This window comes from Marmota flaviventris, chromosome 18 (assembly GCF_047511675.1).
Source record: "Marmota flaviventris isolate mMarFla1 chromosome 18, mMarFla1.hap1, whole genome shotgun sequence".
NCBI lineage: Eukaryota > Metazoa > Chordata > Mammalia > Rodentia > Sciuridae > Marmota > Marmota flaviventris.
Genome location: NC_092515.1, coordinates 7,521,470 through 7,541,392, shown reverse-complemented (window position 1 = coordinate 7,541,392; position 19,923 = coordinate 7,521,470). Strand labels below are relative to the sequence as shown.

Sequence of the window (19,923 nt, the reverse complement as noted above, 5' to 3'; positions counted from 1 at the left end):
CCTGTCAAAGGTTAGGTCACTGTATGTGTTTGGGTTAACTTCAGGATCCTCATTCTCTTTCAGTGATTAATGATATTATTTTTATGCCACTAATGTGCCAATTAGATTACTATAGCCCTTTGATAATATTTGAAATCACCAAGTGTGATGACCCCAACCATTTTTGCAGCTCAACAGTATTTTGATATATATTCCATGTGACTTTGAGGACTGGTTTTTCCAACTCTGTGAAAACTGCTGTTAGAATTTTCATTGGAATTTCACTGAATCCATGGTTCAATTTCAGTAGTATGTGCATCATTACAATATTAATCATTTCTTTTTCCTGCTATTTGCTGTGGCTAGGACTTCCAGTCCAAAGCTGAACAGAAGAGAGAAGTATGTGCTCGTTAGAGGAAAAGGCTTTGGCCTGTCATATTGAGTATGATGTTGGGGGGGCTTGTCACTCATGGTCTTCACTATGTCTGGGTACATTCCTTCCATGCCTAATTGCTTGAAAGTTTTTATCATGATTGATGCTATTTCCACATCAATTGCGGATGCTGTTTCTGCATTCATTGAGAGGATCACTGGTCTTCACCTTTCATTCTGCTCATGTGAGCATCCCACTTACTCATTTGTGTGTGCTGACCCATCCTTCATCCCAGGTGTAAATCCCAGTCCATCAGGGTGAATGATCTTTTTACTGTGCTGTTAGATTCTGCTTGCTATGAATTTTCAGGTTGCTGGCAACAATGTCCTTCAGAGATATTGGGCAGGAATTTTCTTTCCCCATAGTGTCCTTGTCAAGCTTTTGATTCAGGATACAGTATTTCTGCAAAATGAGTTTGGAACAATTCTTTGTGCTTTATTATTATTTTTGAATGTATGAGAGAATTAGTATTATTTTTTAAATGTTTGATAAAACTCAGATTGAAGCACTCCTGTCCCAGATTTATCATCAATCTAGAATTTAAAAATACAGATTCCATCTTACTCATTTGAATTAACCCAGATTTTCTGTTTCTTCATGACTCATAAGAATCAAACATCATATCGCTTTCTCTGCAATTACCATTGTGAAACTAATTCTGTTCCCATAAGAAGCAGACACAAACGTCAGAACAAAGGGTAGCATGGCATGTTTCTAAAAAAGGTAGTTGGCAAGTTTCTAAAAATTTATTCAATTTTTTTTTTTTTAATTTTTTATTGTTGGCTGTTCAAAACATTACATAGTTCTTGATATATCATATTTCACAATTTGATTCAAGTGGGTTATGAGCTCCCATTTTTACCCCATATACAGATTGCAGAACCACATCAGTTACACATCCATTGATTTACATATTGCCATACTAGTGTCTGTTGTATTCTGCTGCCTTTCCTATCCTCTACTATCACCCCTCCCCTCCCCTAATTTATTCAATTTTTATAAATCATTACATTGCTTAGACTACAGTTGATCATGAGAGTCTCTCTGATTCTTTGTATTGTTCACTTTCCCTCTGCTCAGTAAGTGGGGCTGATCCCATTCATCCACCCAGACTATGCAGCTTGTGTATGAGATGTCCGGATGAGAGCCTGGAATGTCATCCCTGGCCTCCTGCCCCTGGCCGGAGGGAGTGTGGACTACATCAATATAGAAGGGAATATTGTGAATAGATCTGGATGATAAAATGAGGAAATGGCAAATGTCCCAAGCAAGGAGAGAAGAAAGATTTCTGGCTAGGGTGAGGAGGGAGAGAGGCCATGCCTTAGTGAAACTAGGGAAAATAAAATGATCAAAACATTTGAGGTTGAGCCTGAAATCATCATAACGTGATTAAAGACAAGATGCATTTTAAATAATGAGAGTGTGGTCGCCATGGTAATCTGTGACTAGTTCACAAATTCAAATCATTCAAACTCACAAAATTTAAACTGCATAGTAGGTGGAAGGCACAAATGAGCATGTTGCAGTCCTGTTCCTCCACAGGGGGGAGCTCAGAAAATAATTTGAGTGCTGCTCCCTTAACAGGATAAGTGTGGGATCATTGAAGTACCGATCATGCCCAAGCAGGGATGGTGGTGAAAGTGCAGCCTGAGATGACCTGTGAATGTTCTCATGCACTTGCTCAGTGTGGAGACACATGTGGAATTGACCAGAGGTCCAGGAAGGAATGAAGGACTATGGTTCAGGTGAAGGAACAACTGGGTCAGTGGGAGAAAGTATCCCCAAGCAAATGAAATAGTGAAATAAACTCGAAAATCCAAGAAGTGCAGTTGAGATGTAATCCTCGTTAATTTCATTGTCAACCTATTCAAACATCATATTATTTCTTCTGCAACTACCATTGTAAAAGTAATTCTGTTCCCATAAGAAGCAGACACAAACATCAGACCAAAGGGTAGCATTTATCCATGTTGTAGTCCTCAGGATATAGGGACCCTTTGTTATCCTGGGTTATCAACCATGATGAGAGCCAGTTCTGCTGGATATTCCATGTTATGGGATTTGTGTGGAGCACTGTGGGATACTGAGCAGCAATCCTGGCTTCAACCTTCTGCATGTCAGTAGCCCTGCACAAGGTGTGAGAACCACAGATGTCTCAGATCATCACAGTTTGACCCATGGATAGGGAGGGAGATAAAAAGTCCCCAGGTGGGAAACGCTGTGTCCCATGAGTGTTTAACCATCATTTATTTGGCTGAAGTGTATGTGTCATGAAAATCCAAGACATCAGCACACAGGTAGTCTGTGTCCTAGAGGGATTATGCTCTGCAGAGCGAGACCACAGCAACACAGGCTGAAGATGAAACAGCCTGGGCTCTAAAGAAAATGTCCCTTATAACCTGTACATTTGTCTTTCACACAAGCCCCAGTCCCCTGCTCAGTGTCCTAGAATTCAGTGATGTGGCTTGAATTTCACCTTCTTTGTCACCTACCTCTGTGATCTGTTGTTCCCAGGAATCCCTGGAATCCAGGCTCTGGAAGGGTCTCACCAGGCCCTGAAACACAGAGAAGTAGATACTTCATCATCTTATTCTCCTACTGAACAGTGACTATTAATGCAAATTTGTGTTAAAAATAATTCCGAGTAATTATTTATTTTTCATTGTGGGCCTAGTTTCCCTCATTAAAACTTCGCAGCCATCATTAGGATAATGTTCCTGGGCTGGGGGTGTAGCTCAATGTACTGCACCTGCCCAGCATTCATGAAGACCTGGATTCCTTCCTGAGCACAGCGAGGTCATAATAACGAGATGATGTTCCCAAGTGACACCACGTTCGGTGTCTTCCTCATCTCTCAGCTGTGCACTGGTGTCCCAGGCAACTTGTTCCTCTTCCTGTTGTACATGCACACCTTCTCAGTCCAGCATCATGTGAAGAGGCTAATATATCCCGTTTTTTCCCACCTCAGCTTGGCCAATACTTTGACAATCACCTTCACATTGACGCCACATCATCCTTCGGAGTAAGACAATTTCTGGACGATGTTGGTTGCAAAGCAGTCCTGTATATGTACAGAGTGACGCGGGGTGTTTCCATCTGCACCACCTGTCTCCTGAGTGCCTTTCAAGCCATCACTGTCAGTCCCAGGAACTCTAAGTGGGCGTGGCTTAAATTTAAGCTCCCTACATGGACTTGTCCATTCTTTCTTTTCTTCTGGGTCATCAACATGCTCATCTACATCCACACCATAGAAACCATAACAGCCACTAGAAATTTGACTCTGGTTGGTCGTGGCTATGTTCATCCATACTGCCAAACCAGGCAGTTTGGAAACCAAAACGCAGGGAGATTTCTAAGTGTCATCTTGATTCATGACCTGGTGTTTGTGTCCCTCATGATTGGCACCAGCCTGTACATGGTGAATCTCCTCTACAGACACCACAGGAGAGCCCAGCACCTCCACAGCTCCTGCGTCTCCTCCCACACATCTCCTGAACACAAAGCCACCCGCACCATCCTCCTGCTTGTAAGTTGCTTCGTGGCCTTTTACTTCTCAAACAACTATTTGACTCTTTATTCCTTTTATGCACACAAGAAAATCCCAAGGCTGGCAGGGCTGAGTGGAGCTTTATCTTCATGCTACCCAACCATCTGCCCATTTTTGCTGATGAAAAATAATAAAATTGTTTCCCAATTTACTTCATCCTTTTCACAATAAGAATTACAGGTTTCCAAAGAGCATTTGATGGCTGAAATGACCCACCATGCTTATAAAGAAGAGAGTCCCTCATGATTCCTCTGGGAAAAGGTTTTTTCTTGTTAACTTGACCACTTCAAATGGCACTAGTCTGAATTCATATACTATACAAATCTATTGTGCTCTCACAATTAGGAGACTTAGTTTGAGTAAGTGTATGTGTGTATCAATGCAACAATTTTCATATTGATTACATCCTTAAATTATTATTCTTTTTAAAGTGAGTGCATTTTCTATATGACATTAAAATGATTTATCTGTTTGCTTTGGCTTTTTTAAACACAGCTACAGAAAATATAAAATTACATTTGTGGATTTCATACTTCTATTAAAATGTGCTGGCCTAAGAAACTGCTTCTATGTATCTGTGTTAGGGAGCTATTTTGCTACTTTGACTAAAGGACTGGACCAGAACCACTTTCAAGGAGGACAGGATTATCTGAGGGCTCATTGTTTCAGAGGTCTTAGTCTAGGCTGGCTCCAATCCTCAGGCACATTAGAGACAACATCATGGTGGGAGACTGTGGCAGAGGGAAGCAGCTTCCATCCTGGTGATCAGGAAGCAGAGAGAGCGCTTTCCACTTGCCAGATACAAATATACATACCCCAACAGTGTGCCCCTAATTCTCACCTCCTGCAGGCACACCCCACCACGTCACTTAATTCACTGATTGGGTTAAACTCTTATAACCTAGTCATTTTGAAGCCAGATTTAAAGATGGGTAGTTAGTGTAGTTAGGTAAATCGGGTCTAATATCGAGTAGGATAAAGAAAATGGAGACCATTATCGAGAATGGAGTCCAGGAAACCAGAACAACACCTGGGGAAATTGAAATGTGAATGTCCTCAAGGCCTGGAACCCATCCTAAGGAACTAATGAAACAGCTCCCAGCAAACAGGGAGGTGCTAATCAGACCACCCCAGGCCCTTCCTGCCCAGATTACTCCCTCCAGCCCCATCAGTCCCCCTGTCTCCCACTTTTTGGCCTTCCCACCTGCTTTCTATCACTGCAGGATAGAAGGAAACAAAGGACAGGAATGTGGGAGACTAAAAGAAGACCTTAGTCATAAAAAAGGGACGACCTCCCCTTTCCACCTTTCAGGCCCCCTTCTTCCTCTGGGAGGAAGTCTTTTCTGCTGTCCTTAATAAAGCCTCCACTTTCCACTCTACACTTGCCTCAACGTGCTTCTCTGGTGTTATGCTTCAGCATTTGGGGAAGCAAGGACTCGTCATCGGTAAACAGCAGTAACAATTTCTCCTCTGAACCTTCTTGCATTGTCTCACACATGAGCTTTTGGGGGACACCTCACATCCAAACCATAAGATTCTGCGCCTGGCCCCCAAAAGCTCATACTCATCTGACCATGCAAAATACATATAGTCCTTTCCCAAGAGTCCCCATAGTCTCAACAGTTCCAAGATTGCTCACAGTTCAAGTGCAAAGTCTTCTCTGAGGCTCTGTAAGGGTAAAAGATATTGAAGTTAAAATGTAAAAGACTGGGCATTGTAAAGTTTCTAAGCTGCAAGGCCTGAGTTAAAATGTAAAGGACCAGATATTGTTAAGTTCCTAGGCTACACGCAAAACCTGAAATTCCTGTAGATGTTAAGACAATACTTGGAACCGCCCAGTAAATATTTCCCCTGATCGCCCGGTTGTTTGATAACCTAGGACTCTGTGTGACCTTGCACGTAGACATCGCAGGGCCTGAACCAATCAGTTTGAATGTACCTCCCCCCTTAGAACTGACCTATCACTCCCGCCCGACCTGTTCCCGCCAAAGAATGAACTAATCATGTTTAGGAGTTGTTGTTTGATTTTCCCGCGGTGTATGATGATTTGTTAAAGGAGACTGTGATGTATGTAAAGTCCCCGCCCTCCCCAAAAAGTGTACTTAAGCAGTGCTCAGCCCCTGCTTGGGGCTCTGGGCTGCTCTCCCTTCTTGAGTGAGCACGGAGCCCCAGCGCGCTGGAATGGATCCCCAATAAATCCCCTTCTGCAATTGCATGAGTCAGTCTCTTGGTGGTCTCTTCCTCCGACGCTTCGCCGGACCCTTACAGCTCAAAGTAATGTCACATTGTGAGCGCCTGTAAAAATAAAAGCAAAAGCAATTTACAGGTATCCAATATATAAAGGTATAGAGTGAACATTTCTATTTACAAAACTAGGGGCATAGAGAAGGGATGGTACCAGAGCTAGATCGAATTCCAGTTGGGCAAACAAGTCCTGTTCTCCTGTCCAGCCCTTGGGGCACAGGGCATCATGTTGTTCTCTCCAGGCCTTTCTGTGGGCTCTTCTCTGCTTGATTCCTGCAGCTTTCCTAAGATGATGTCTCACATTACTGGCATTTCTTAATCTCAGGTGTCCACTGCAGCTTTGGCTTCCTCCTCATATCTCCACACTTGACTTCTGGGGGCCCTGCAGGGACTCAGGCCCTGCTATGCTTTTCCTGGCCTTCAAGGCCTTCCTTAGAAATCTTAGTGGAAGCCTCCATGACACCCTAACTCCAGCATCCTGCATTCCTGAAGAACTAGCACCATGTGCTTGATGCCAAGGTCTACTGCCATCTCTCCATTTGGAGCAGTAGCCAAGCCTCCAGGGACCCTGGCTGTAGCAGCCTCTGAGTGCATGAGCATGTTGAAAAACTTCCTAGGCCCCCTTGTGCAAAAAGGATGCCCCAAAGGTCTTTTCTCAAGAGAATTTTTACTTTTATTTTCTTGAGTCTGAGATGGGTGTAGTCCTGCCAATTCCAGAGATGCCTTTAGGCCATCTTTGACATTGTCTCTGGGCAAAGTCTTTAGCATTTCTTTAGTGGCCTTAATGTCTTTAAAAACTGCAATTTCCTTAGCCTCCTTTTATTCTGGCCTTTCAAGTCCAGGTTTTTCAAATCTTTCTGCTCTGCTTTCTGCTCCTGAATATCACAATGAACTTGGCTAAAAGCCACCAGCAATATCCATGCCACCACCTGAATGCTATGCTGCCTAGAAATTACTTTTGCTCAGTTAAGAAGTCCATCACTTTTAAAAATCAGCCTCACAGAAGGCCTCAGGACACGGACAAAATGCAGACACCTTCTTAGCCAGAAGAGAACCCCAATGGCCTCTAGTCCAATTACCTTTTCCTCCTTTTCCTCTAAACTCTCTTGATCCCTCTCTTCACTGTCCATGATGCTATTGGCATTCTGGTCTTTTGAACTCCCATCAGAAAGCTGCACTGATGACAGTCTAAAGCATTTCCAGCTTGCATTGCTAAGCATCTCAAAATTCCTCCCACCAATTCCAAAATGCTCCAAAAATTTATGAACCACATTATCAGGTTAGTCCAGCAACAACCGCACTTCTTGGTACCAACTTCTGTATAAGTCAGGGTTCTCTAGGGGAACAGAATCAACAGGAAGTATAATTACAAAAAGGGGATTTATTAGATTGGCTTACATGACTGTCAGGTTGGTGGCGGTGACCTAGGAAAAAACCACCAAGCAGGAACAAAACACAAACAGGGCTCATGGGCACAGGAAAGAAACATCAATCAGAAGCCCAAGGAAATGCCTGTCAATCAGCGGGATCTCCTGACTTACACCTGTCAATCAGCAGGACACCCTGGCCAATCCTATAGTTTCCCAGTTCCCCTGACCAACTCCAGCGGGATAAGGGACCCTAAAAATCCCTCTTCCTGTTCCAAGCCCTTCCCTTCCTGCCATGAGCTCCATAAAATTCCAAGCCGGTCGAGGTCCCATGTGGTTTCTCTCCAGACCTTTCTCCTGTCCACTCTGTAAGTCTGATGGAGTTCCCCCCAGGAGAGAGTCTCAAATAAAGCCTCCTTTGGCGGTATTTTTATTTTCTTAGAATTTTTTTTATTATTACTTGCTCAAAACATTACAAAACTCTTGACATATCATATTTCATACATTTGATTCAAGTAGATTATGAACTCCCATTTTTACCCCGTATACATATTGCAGAATCACATCGGTTACACATCCACTTTTTTACATACTGCCATACTAGTGTATGTTGTATTCTGCTGCCTTTCCTATCCGCTACTATCCCCCCTCCCCTCCCCTCCCCTCCCCTCCCCTCCCCTCCCCTCCCATCTTCTCTCTCTACCCCATCTACTGTAATTCATTTCTCCCCCTTGTTTTTTTCCCTTTCCCCTCACTTCCTCTTATATGTAATTTTGTATAACAATGAGGGTCTCCTTCCTTTACCATGCAATTTCCCTTTTCTCTCCCATTCCCTCCCCCGTCTCATCCCTGTTTAATGGTGATCTTCTTCTCATGCTCTTCCTCCCTGCTCTGTTCTTAGTTGCTCTCCTTATATCAAAGATGACATTTGGCATTTGTTTTTTAGGGATTGGCTAGTTTCACTTAGTATAATCTGCTCTAATGCCATCCATTTCCCTGCAAAGGCCATGATTTTGTCGTTTTTTAGTGCTGAGTAGTACTCCATTGTGTATAAATGCCACATTTTTTTTTAATCCATTCATCTACTGAAGGGCATCTAGGTTGGTTCCACAGTCTAGCTATTGTGAATTGTGCTGCTATGAACATCGTTGTAGCAGTGTCCCTATAGTACGCTCTTTTAAGGTCTTTAGGAAATAGTCCAAGAAGGGCAATAGCTGGGTCAAATGGTGGTTCCATTCCCAGCTTTCCAAGAAATCTCCATACTGCTTTCCAAATTGGCCGCACCAATTTGCAGTCCCACCAGCAATGTACAAGTGTACCCTTTTCCCCACATCCTCGCCAGCACTTGTTGTTGTTAGACTTCATAATGGCTGCCAATCTTACTGGAGTGAGATGGTATCTTAGGGTGGTTTTGTTTTGCATTTCTCTGACTGCTAGAGATGGTGAGCATTTTTTCATGTACTTGTTGATTGACTGTATGTCCTCCTCTGAGAAGTGTCTGTTCAGGTCCTTGGCCCATTTGTTGATTGGGTTATTTGTTATCTTATTGTTTAATTTTTTGAGTTCTTTGTATACTCTGGATATTAGGGTTTATCTGAAGTGTGAGGAGTAAAAATTTGTTCCCAGGATGTAGGCTCCCTATTTACCTCTCTTATTAATAAGTTTCCTTGATTGTAGAGAAGTTGCACATTTTTTCACGTACTGGTTGGCCATTTGTACTTCTTCTTTCTGTTTAGTTATTTTGCCCATTTATTGCCTGGGTTATTTGTTTTATCGTGTTAAGATTTTTGAGTTCTTCATGTATTCTTGGTATTAATCCCTTGTCAGAGGAATATCTACCAAAGATCTTCTCCCATTCCATAGGCTCTCTTTTCATGATGTCAATAATTGCCTTACTGTGCAGAGGAATTCTGATGCTGTTCCATTTACTGATCCATGGTTTTATATCTTGAGCTAGAGTGATCTTGTTAAGGAAGTCAGTGCCTGTGTCATTGATGCTGGCGTGCTGACCCTAAGTTTACTTCTAGCAGTTACAGAATTTCTTGTCTAATTCCTAGGTTTATTTCTGATGCACTTGGGTTTGAATTGGAGGCAGCGGAAAGAGAGAGAGAGATCTGGTTTCATTCTTCTACATATGGATATCCAGTTTTCCCAGCACCATTTGTTAAAAAGGATATCTTTTCTCCAAGGTGTGTTTTTAGCACCTTTATCTAGTACCAGTAACTGTAACTATGTGGGTGTGTCTGTGTCTTCTATTCTACTCCACTGATACTTGTGTCTGTTCTGGTGCCAACACCATGCTTGTTTTCTCTGTAGCTCTGCAGTATGATAGACGATCAGGTACTGTGATGCCTCCAGCATCACTCTTCTTGCAGAGGATGGCTTGGGTATTCTCAGTCTCTTTTGTTCTCCAGTTCTGTGCAGAATGCCATTGGTGTTTTGAAGGGAACTGCATTGAATCTGTATGTTTTTGGTAGTATGGCCATTTTGACAATTTTAATACTCTCTATCCAAATATATAGGAGGTCTTTCCATCTTGTTCAATTTCTTCAATGTTCTATTATTTTCACTGTAGAGTGTGGGCTCCCTCAGTCCAGCCAAAGCCCACCGAACAGCTGAGGAGAGAGTGGCAATGGAAGTCGTAAAGAGACCTCAGAGACCAGTTTCACAGAACTCGATCCACTTCATTATTGCATAGGCAGGCTTTTATGCATAGCCTGTCACTGGGCTAATGTAGCTGAGGGTCATAGTGATCCAAAGAGTTAGCAACACACTTATGAGCAGCAAAAAATGGGCTAATATTTCAGTGGCAGAAGGAAAGGGACATGCTGTGTGCCTGAGGGAGGCCAGGTTGCCATGGTGATGGGGCTGAGTGTGGTTAGTGTGCTAACCAAAACTTCCAGATTCAGTGTGCTGAACCCTGGGAGTCCCTCACCTAGGCAGCATAGGCCACTTTCCAACTCACGGGCCAAACCCTAGAGGTCTCACTTCTTTATTTACATTTATTTTTTTCAGGTTACTATAAATGGGATTGTTTTCCTAATTTCTTTTTGAGCAGCAACTTTTGGAGTATAGGAAAATGATTGATACATATTGTGATCTTCTATATTGTACTTTGCTGAATTTCTTCAAGAAGTGCATGGTTGGGGTGTATGCGTTTTCTAAATATAGGATCAGATCATTAGCAAAAACTGAAAATTTGTTCTTTTTATATATTTTTTTCATATAGTTATTTAGTCTATATATCTGTTCCCTTTAATTCCTTTTCTTGTCTGATTGCTCTGGCTAGAATTTCAAGAATAGGAGTGGTGAGAGTGTACTTCCTCTTCTTGTTCCTGCCTTTAGAAGAAAAGCTTATGTTTTCTATGCTTAGATGATGTTGGCCTTGAGTGTAGTCTTTACATTTTTAAATATTAATTCAGCTGAACAATGTCAACTGGTTTTTTTTCTGCATCTTTTGAGAGAATTATGTGGAAACTGTTTGAGTCATAAAGAGGGGAAAAAATGATGTCTTTGCCAGGAAAAGGCATGGAACTGGGTAGCATCATATTAAGTCACATAAGCCAGACTCAAAAAGTTAAGGGTCATATATGTTCTCTCATATGTGCAAGATAGAGAGAAGAAAGAACAAAACGGATTTCATGAGAACAGAAGGGAGGCCAGTAGATTCCAGGGTGGAAATCATGGGGTAAAAGGTGAGGTAGTGGGGAATGAAACAGAGCAAATTATTTAATGTGCATTTGCAAACATATCAAATGAATTCCAATAATTCATACAATTATTATACTTCACCAAGAATAATGTTATGCTTAAGTATGAATGCTTTTCAATGCATCCTGTTGTCTAGCTCAGCTTTTTAATGGTTGATCTATGTCTCTCAACAAACTTTCAACTTCTTTTTCTTTTTTTTTAAGAGAGAGAGAATTTTTTAATATTTATTTTTAGTTTTTGGTGGACACAACATCTTTATTTTATTTTTGTATGGTGCTGAGGATCCAACCCAGTGCCCCGTTCCAGCCAGGCGAGCGAGCTACCGCTTGAGGCACATCCCCAGCCCCTCAACTATTTTTTCTCATATCTTTTCTCATCCCACATTTATTTCTCTTTCCTTCTGTTACTCTGAATAAATGTGATACTTTTGGTTTTGTCCTCCAGGGGTGAACTTTCTTCATTTTCCTTCAAGCCCTTTTCCTCTGTCTTGTTCCTACTGGTTTCTACTTACTGATCTATCTGACACTATACCCACTTTCCCAATTGTCATCATTTCTTTCACTTAGGACATTCATGGAGTTTCAATTTTGGTTGCTGTGTTTATGAACTCTATAACTTCCATTCGGTTATCATTATACCTTCTTTTCCTTGGCTTTATATTCTCTTTTCAAACATCACCAAGTTCTGGCCATGGCGGTGTACGCCTGTAATCCCAGCAACTCAAGGGGCTGAGGCAATAGGATCCCGAGTCCAAAACTAGTCTCAGCAGATGACCAAGGCACTCTGCAATTCAGGGAGACCCTGTCTCTAAATAACATATAAAAAAGGGCTGGCAATGTGGCTGAGTGGTTCAGCGCCCAGGCTCAATCCCTGGTACCAAACCAAACCAAATAAAACATCAAACATCAGTAAGTATCAGCATTGCTTTGTTGAAAGGTTAGTTAGCTAGCTTGAGCATTTTTGTAATTCTCCTTTCACTTTAGTGGCAAATACTTTGAACTTCTTTGTTGACTCACTGTTGGGTGTGTATTGATTGATGTTCACTATGCAAGGAGAGATTTTGTTGCTCAAACTTCAAAACAATGACCACAAAATTCAGCCTACCAATCCCCTCTCTGCTGCAGAGCCCCAGCAGGTGGCCTCTTCTGAACACAGTCTCACCACCATGCAAAGTCTGGGCTGGGACCCAATAGACCTCAGTAGCAGGCCACATCTCACCGTGGAGGCCTCTGAGTGAAAAGTATATGTTCAACTACAGCACATTTAGTACTGTAATGGTTATGTGTAAACCACTTTTAACACTAGGATAATATTCAAACTTGTGGTCTTAATGATATTTTATTTTTGTTTTTTTCAGAACACATGGATTTTATAGTTCAGAACTTGTGATCCTATTGATATTCAATAGAGAATGTGTTCTATTTCCCTGCTTGTTGATATTTTCTGTGAACTCAGGATTCCAGTGTTGGTTTACAACCTTAGCTTTGCTATTCAGATCCAGTCCTAGAATGTGTACAAGGGATTGGGCAGAGGTCCCCTGGGCTTAGTTCTCAAACTCCTTTCTATGCTTGTTAGCACATGTATGCACAGGTAGGGTCGAATGTACGGGTTCATCAGGACTTCATGGGATACTGATTTGTAACCCCTCCATCTTCATGACTGTTGGGTGGAGCAATGGAGATTTGGGAGTTTGTGTATCCCATCTTGAAGAGGAAGCAAATTTTAATTTTAAAGACAGAATGTTATTTTTTTGACAAATGCAGAACATTTTGCTAATGTTGTAAGTATGGTGTGGAAATATAAATGATGAAGCAATTCAGGCTATTAAATTAACAATTTTAGGCTATTAAAAATTCAGGCTATTAAAAGTAAAAGTTCCCCCTTGCCTGTGCTTCAGGGAGTGTGGAGGACATTGAATCACAGAGTGACTGCGGAAGGAACAGTGGCCCCCCGTGGAGCAGCCAGCATGTTCTCTGGAGAACTGCTAGGGGTCAGCTTGGATCCAGAGCTGTGGCCATTTCCATCAACTGTGTGGATACTTTCAGTGTCTTTCTAGATCCTCAGGTTTACTTTCTGAAGCAGTCCAACAGGAGAAAACACATTCTCTAGTGATGACTTAGCACTCCTGATTAATAAACCTAACAGTTACTCCCAGAGGATCATTGTGTGCTGGGAGAGGATCCATTGCTCCTCTGGGTGCATCAAAATGATTCATGGTAAACAAGGTCATTGAGGCAGGAAGTGACAAGGTGATGGACGACCCCTGGGAGGAGAGGTGTAGTCATTCTGTCCCTGAAATTGAGGCTTTGCAGGTCAAACACTGCCTTTCCAAGACACCTCACTGTGTCAAAGAGGCTGACTGCCTGGAGAAGGACCCTGCAGCCCTCAGCACCAGGAGACAGTGAGGTGGGAAGATCCTACATGAATTCCCTTTACCACATCTGAGCTTCTGCAAGGGACTTGAGTCCGTTTCAGATTTTTCTTTCTAATATTTGTCTTAATGTCCCCATATGTTCCTCTCTCTTAATTTCTAATTCTCTTTTCTTTCATATATGCCTGTGCTGTTTCCATTCCTTCATTTCCTGTGTGTGTTAGTGGCTGTCATACCACTGCATTTCTGTCAGGGTTTCAATTGAGCTGTGTTTAAAATCTCTGTCCCACATTGATCTTGATTTTTCTCTTAACACCTATGAGAAATTTCCATTCTGTTCCATACACTGTCTCAGGTGTCCTGTAATCTATGATTTTTCTTAGGTTCTCATCTTCATTTTCATGACTCATTTGATATTCAGTTATATTTCAAAAGAGTTGCATCCAATTTCATTTTATGCCTGCCTTTCTACTCTACTCTCAGTCTTATGTGTCTCTGCAGCATGCTTCCATATATATACCTTTATCACCTTTTTAAAATTAGTGGACATCAATTTTATTAAAATGCTACAGTCATTTAGAGTAATTTATGTCATCATTTTCCAATTGCAAGCTTAACATTTTTATCATGTCTCATTTCTGATTTTCATCTCCTTTTAAAAAGTCTATCTAAATGGTATCATTCTTAAATGGAGATTTAATAATAGTTTTGTGATAAAATATAGTAATCCAAAAAATTTTTTATGTCTTTGTTCCCAATAACCTAGAACAATCTCTCATATAATTCAAATAATTTAGTGAATACTTCTGCAGTTTGCCTCCATAAAATTTAATCTGTTTATGAAGAAGGATAATGCTGCCTTCTTTCCAGTGATTATAACCTGAACCTACTGTACTGACAATCAAGCCCTCTGCAGGCATGAGGAGCAGAAGACACTTTTGAAGATACAGGGAAAGAAGATACTTTTACTCAGATCTGATCTGAGAGGGAGGCTTCCCATGTTTAACCCCAAATATGATACTGTTTATTCAGCTGATATAATCTCAAGGTAAGTAAAATCTTCTCTATTGCTACATCCTAAATTTTTTAACTTTTATTATGTGGTATTTAATCTCATGATTTTATGGGAAAAACCTATTCTATCTATTTAAGTTGATGATGAGTTTTTCCTTTAGAATCTACAACCGTGGCTGGTGACACAGCTGAGGTTTACAATGCCACATGAACCTTCATTTTTGGATAACTCAGTTGCTCAGATGCTGGAATTTTTTGCACAATGTGGGTTTCCTATCTGCAATGATTTTTTGCAGACTGATTTTTAAATTTTTTATTATTTTATTTTTATTTGCTCCAATCAGTTATATATTTGTAAGTGGAAGTCCACACTCTTGTCATCAATGTTCCAACTGTGTTTCTCTCTGCTGGGAAGGCTATGCTGCCCACAGTGTGATTAACAGAATCCACTCTCCTGCCCTTAGGAAGTGTTTGCAGATGTTTCTGCATCTGCTGTTTGGCGCCCTTCACTGTTGAAGCATTCTTTGGGATTTCTTTTGGAGGAGTTTTTCCCACTAATTGATGTTATCATGGGGAGCACTGCACTGTGCTTTCTGAAGTTACGAAATATATGGTAACTCAAGTCTTCTAGGAATTTCCCGATAGCTCTCAAAATTCCCATATTGGTGGCACAATCAATCACAGTCTCATCTTCACAAATATTTGCAATTTCCCAATTGCTCTTTCATATTTTTATTTATTTCCTTTTTTCTTATATCTCTTCCTCTTTCTTTCTCCCTTTCCCTCTCCCTCACCTGCTCTTTCTCTCTTTCTCCCCACCTCTCCTGTTGAACCTACCACTGACATTCATTCCCAGCCCTTTCTATGTTTTAATTTGAGACAGGGTCTCATTAATTTGCAGAGACTGGCTTTCAACTTGCTATCCTCTTGCCCCAGACTTCGGGGTCACTGGATTACAGGAGTGCAACACTACTTCTGACCTCTCACTAACATTGTATACCTGACACTATTGTGCTCTCAAAATAGTAGTACATTCTCATGACAGGGGTGTTAAATGTAGGATTTTTTACAAGAAACTGAGTTTGACTTTGTTTTTCCTTTCTATTCTGGGTTGTTGGTATTGTGTGCTCTCCTTCATAGAAATTATTTTCTTTATTTTAGGACTTACTCTGCTATTTGTGTTCAAATGCCATCACTTCTAGAAGGTTCTAATGTACTCTGCACATTTACTTCCAGAAGGCAATCCCCAGTACTGCTTGTAGAGTTTTATTCACCAGGTGACAAGTAAAAGGTGCTTGTGTTTTGAACACATTGAGAGATCAGGGTTTTCCTGTTTGTCTTTTGTGACTTGTAGTTAGGGCCTTGACATAAAGTGCCATGTCACTTGAGCACTTGCACTTGGTGGCCTTCCCTTCAGGGCTGGCTTCTGGCACATTTCCTCCCTGCTCTCAAGTGCCTCAGGAGAAACCTGGGATTCTGCAGTGAGTGTGGGTGTGGTGCTGTCTTTATCTTTATTTCTTCCTTAGAACTTTATAGTTACACAGAGTAGTTGGACTCATCCTGACAAAATCTTCCATGCATGGAATTGGACTTTGGTTCATGACCCCCTTTCCCTCCCCTTTCCGCCCTGTGCTTCCCCTCTCCATTTCTCCCTCCTCTGCTTTTATTATCCTGACATTGTTGTGCAGGTTCCTTGACTAGAAAAGACTGTTTATAATCTCCCACTCTGGTATTTTAATTATCCATGCTTTTACTTCAAATACTTTGATAATATCTATTTTGAAGCATAAAATGTAAAAACCCGGGAATTGTGGTTGGTGACTTTTCAACGTGTCTGACTTCAGTTGCTAGCCTTGCCAGGAAGTGAAAGAGCTTCCCACGTTTTGTCTCTTTGGATGCATATCTGTTCATTTGAGCACATAGTTGTCTTTATGCGTGTGGTGTAGAGTGCGCTTTGTGATTTATAAACACGGTGTGGAAGGTGTAATAAGGTAGTAAATACACCCATAGCTTCCACTATTTAACAGACAGTCCTACCAAGAATATTTTCATTTCATGCTCTTGCTAAAATTGAAACATCTGACAGAAGTTCCTGCTGTCCCCTCTCTGTGCACTGGTGGGACAGACACCATCTCAGCCTGGGTGTTGAAATACCCTTCTGCTGTTTCCATGCTGCCCACCCTGTTGTTCTGTGTCCTATCGTGGATTTAGCTTGTGTTCCTTCATTTCCCACTTGATTTTCCCTCCTGGGAGGACAAGAGTAGTGTGCTTGGACTCCTCAGGTCCCAGGGTTTCTCCTCTCTGCAGGGATCCTCTTTCCTCTGCTCCCCTGCAGTGGGGCTGATCCCACCCATCCATCCAGGCTGTGTAGACTTGGGGGCATAATGTCCAGATGAGAGCCTGGGAATTATCCCTGGGCTCCTAGCCCCTGCAGGGGGAATCTGATCTTCATTGATAATGAAGGGAATGTTGTGAATAGATCTGGATGATGAAGTTATGAACTATTTGGGATTGCTAAGGGCAGGTGTCCTGGGAAGGAGAGAAGATGGCTGAAGAAAGATCTCTGCTAAGAGTCAGGAGGGGGTAGGCCATGCCTTAGTGAAACTGGAAAATTGCAAATGATCATACATTTGAGGTTTCACCTGCAACCATCAGTGTATGTGTTAAAGATATGGTGCACTTTCAAAACTCAGAGTATGTTCACCACAGTCAAAATCAAGAGTCAGGATTTTAAAATTATTCTAACTCATAAGCCTGAATTGCATAGTTGGTGGGAGGCACAAATGAGCCTGTGGAGGAACAGGACTCCATCACTGTGGGGGCTCAATAGTTAATTTGACCCCCCTGCGCCGGCATAGTAGAGAGAACTGGGACCAAACACAGAGCAGGCCCAGCAGCCTGCTGAGGGGCAGAGCCGCCCCCCACCCCCCTCGCCTGCCAGGTAGGGGAAGGGTGACCACCGACAGAAAAGGCCCAGTGGCCCAGGGCGGGACAGAGTTTCCAATCACTCCTGCAAGGTAGGCGGGCCTGCGACCCACCGGCAGAAGAGGAGCAGCCGCCTGCTGAGAGGCTGAGCCGCCCCCTCCCCCTGCACCAGCATAGTAGAGGGAACTGGGACCAAAGACAGAGCAGGCCCAGCGGCCTGCTGAGGGGCAGAGCCGCCCCCCACCCCCCTCGCCTGCCAGGTAGGGGAAGGGTGACCACCGACAGAAAAGGCCCAGTGGCCCAGGGCGGGACAGAGCTTCCAATCACTCCTGCAAGGTAGGCGGGCCTGCGACCCACCGGCAGAAGAGGAGCAGCGGCCTGCTGAGAGGCAGAGCCGCCCCCTCCCCCCCGCGCCTGCAAGGTAATCGGAACTGAGACCACCATCAGAACAGGTCAGACCTGCAACCGAGAGACAGAACAGGCCCAGTGGCCTGAGGAAGGGTAGAGCCGCCCCCCCCCCACGCCTGCAAAGTAGGCGGACCTGCGACCCACTGGCAGTACAGCCCCAGAGGCCTGCAGAGGGGCAGTGCCGCTGCCTGCGCCTGCAAAGTAGGCAGAACGGCGACCACCGACAGAACAAGCCTAGCGGCCCGCAGAGGGACAGAGCCGCCGCCCGCGCCTGCAAGGACGGCGGACCTGCTACCGACTGGCAGAGCAGGCCCAGCGGCCTGCCGGCGTGGTAGGCACATTGCCCCAATTGGCGGAGGGGCAGAGCCGCCGCCCGTGCCTGCGAGGGAGACTTTGCAACTATACAAGACCAATATAAATATATAGGGGGAAAATTCAATAGCACAACAGTTTCACCAAGAAGAAAGGAACGCGAACAGTATGAAGAGACAAGGAAAGAAAGGACCACAAGCATTGCAGTTCAACTCAACTTTAGAAGAGGTAATAGCTGCAGCTGATGGAATGTCAGATAAAGAATTCAGGATATACATGCTTCAGATGATCTGGAGTCTCAAGGAAGACATCAGACAGCAAAATCAGACAATGAAAGATCACTTCAACAATGAATTACATAAACAAATCCAAGAAGCAAAAGATCAACTATACAGGGAAATAGAGGTTATAAAAAACAAACAAACAGAAATCCTAGAAATGCAGGAAGCAATAAGCCAACTTAAAAACTCAATTGAGAATACTACCAGCAGAGTAGAACACTTAGAAGACAGAACATCAGACAATGAAGATAAAGTATTTCAACTTGAAAAGAACATAGACAGCTCAGCAAGACTGTTAAGAAACCATGAGCAGAACATCCAAGAAATATGGGATAACATCAAGAGACCAAATTTAAGAGTCATTGGGATACAGGAAGGAACAGAGTTTCAAACCAAAGGAATGAGCAATCTATTCAATGAAATAATTCGAGAAAACTTCCCAGACTTGAAGAATGAGACAGAACCCCAAATCCTAGAAGCCTACAGGACGCCGAATGTGCAAAATCATAAGAGACCCACACCTAGACACATTATAATGAAGATGCCCAACATACAGAACAAGGAGAGAATTTTAAAAGCTACAAGAGAAAGGAAGCAGATCACATTTAGGGGTAAGCCAATCAGGATAACAGCTGATCTTTCAACACAGACTCTGAAAGCTAGAAGATCCTGGAATAACATATTTCAAACACTGAAAGAAAATGGGTTCCAACCAAGAATTGTGTTTCCAGCGAAATTAAGCTTCAGGATGGAAGATGAAATTAAAACCTTCCACGATAAACAAAAGTTAAAAGAATTTGCAGCTAGAAAACCATCTCTTCAAAACATCCTTGGCAAAACATTACAGGAAGAGGAAATGGAAAATAACAATGAAAACCAACAGTGGGAGGTAGGACACTAAAGGGGGGAAAATAATCAAAGTGGAAAACAAACCATGTTTAGTAACATAAATAAACAAATATGGCTGGAAGAACAACCCATATCTCAATAATAACCCTAAATGTTAATGGCTTAAACTCACCAATCAAGAGACACAGGCTAGTAGAATGGATCACAAAACAAGACCCAACAATATGCTGCCTACAGGAGACGCATTTGATAGGAAAAGACATACATAGGCTGAAGGTGAAAGGTTGGGAAAAATCATATCACTCATATGGACTTCGGAAACAAGCAGGAGTATCCATACTCATATCAAATAAAATAGATTTTAAGCCAAAGTTAATCAAAAGGGATAAAGAGGGACACTACATACTGCTCAAGGGAACCATACACCAACAAGACATAACAATCATAAATATATATGCCCCAAACAATGGTGCAGCTATGTT

The 19,923-nt window shown here is 42.5% G+C and overlaps 1 long non-coding RNA gene and 1 pseudogene across 1 annotated transcript in view; one reads left to right on the top strand and one right to left on the bottom strand.

Annotated features, from left to right (window-relative positions):
* Positions 1 to 1,280: 1,280 nt before the first annotated feature.
* LOC139702662 (uncharacterized) overlaps positions 1,281 to 19,923 on the bottom strand; it is a 44,266-nt gene continuing 25,623 nt past the window's right edge. The window contains exons 4-5 of the long non-coding RNA XR_011705226.1: positions 2,905 to 2,967; positions 1,281 to 2,538 (exon numbers count right to left, since the gene is read on the bottom strand). This is a non-coding gene — a long non-coding RNA (uncharacterized lncRNA). The remainder of the gene's footprint in view (positions 2,539 to 2,904; positions 2,968 to 19,923) is intronic.
* Positions 3,226 to 4,130, top strand: LOC139702752 (vomeronasal type-1 receptor 4-like; annotated as a pseudogene).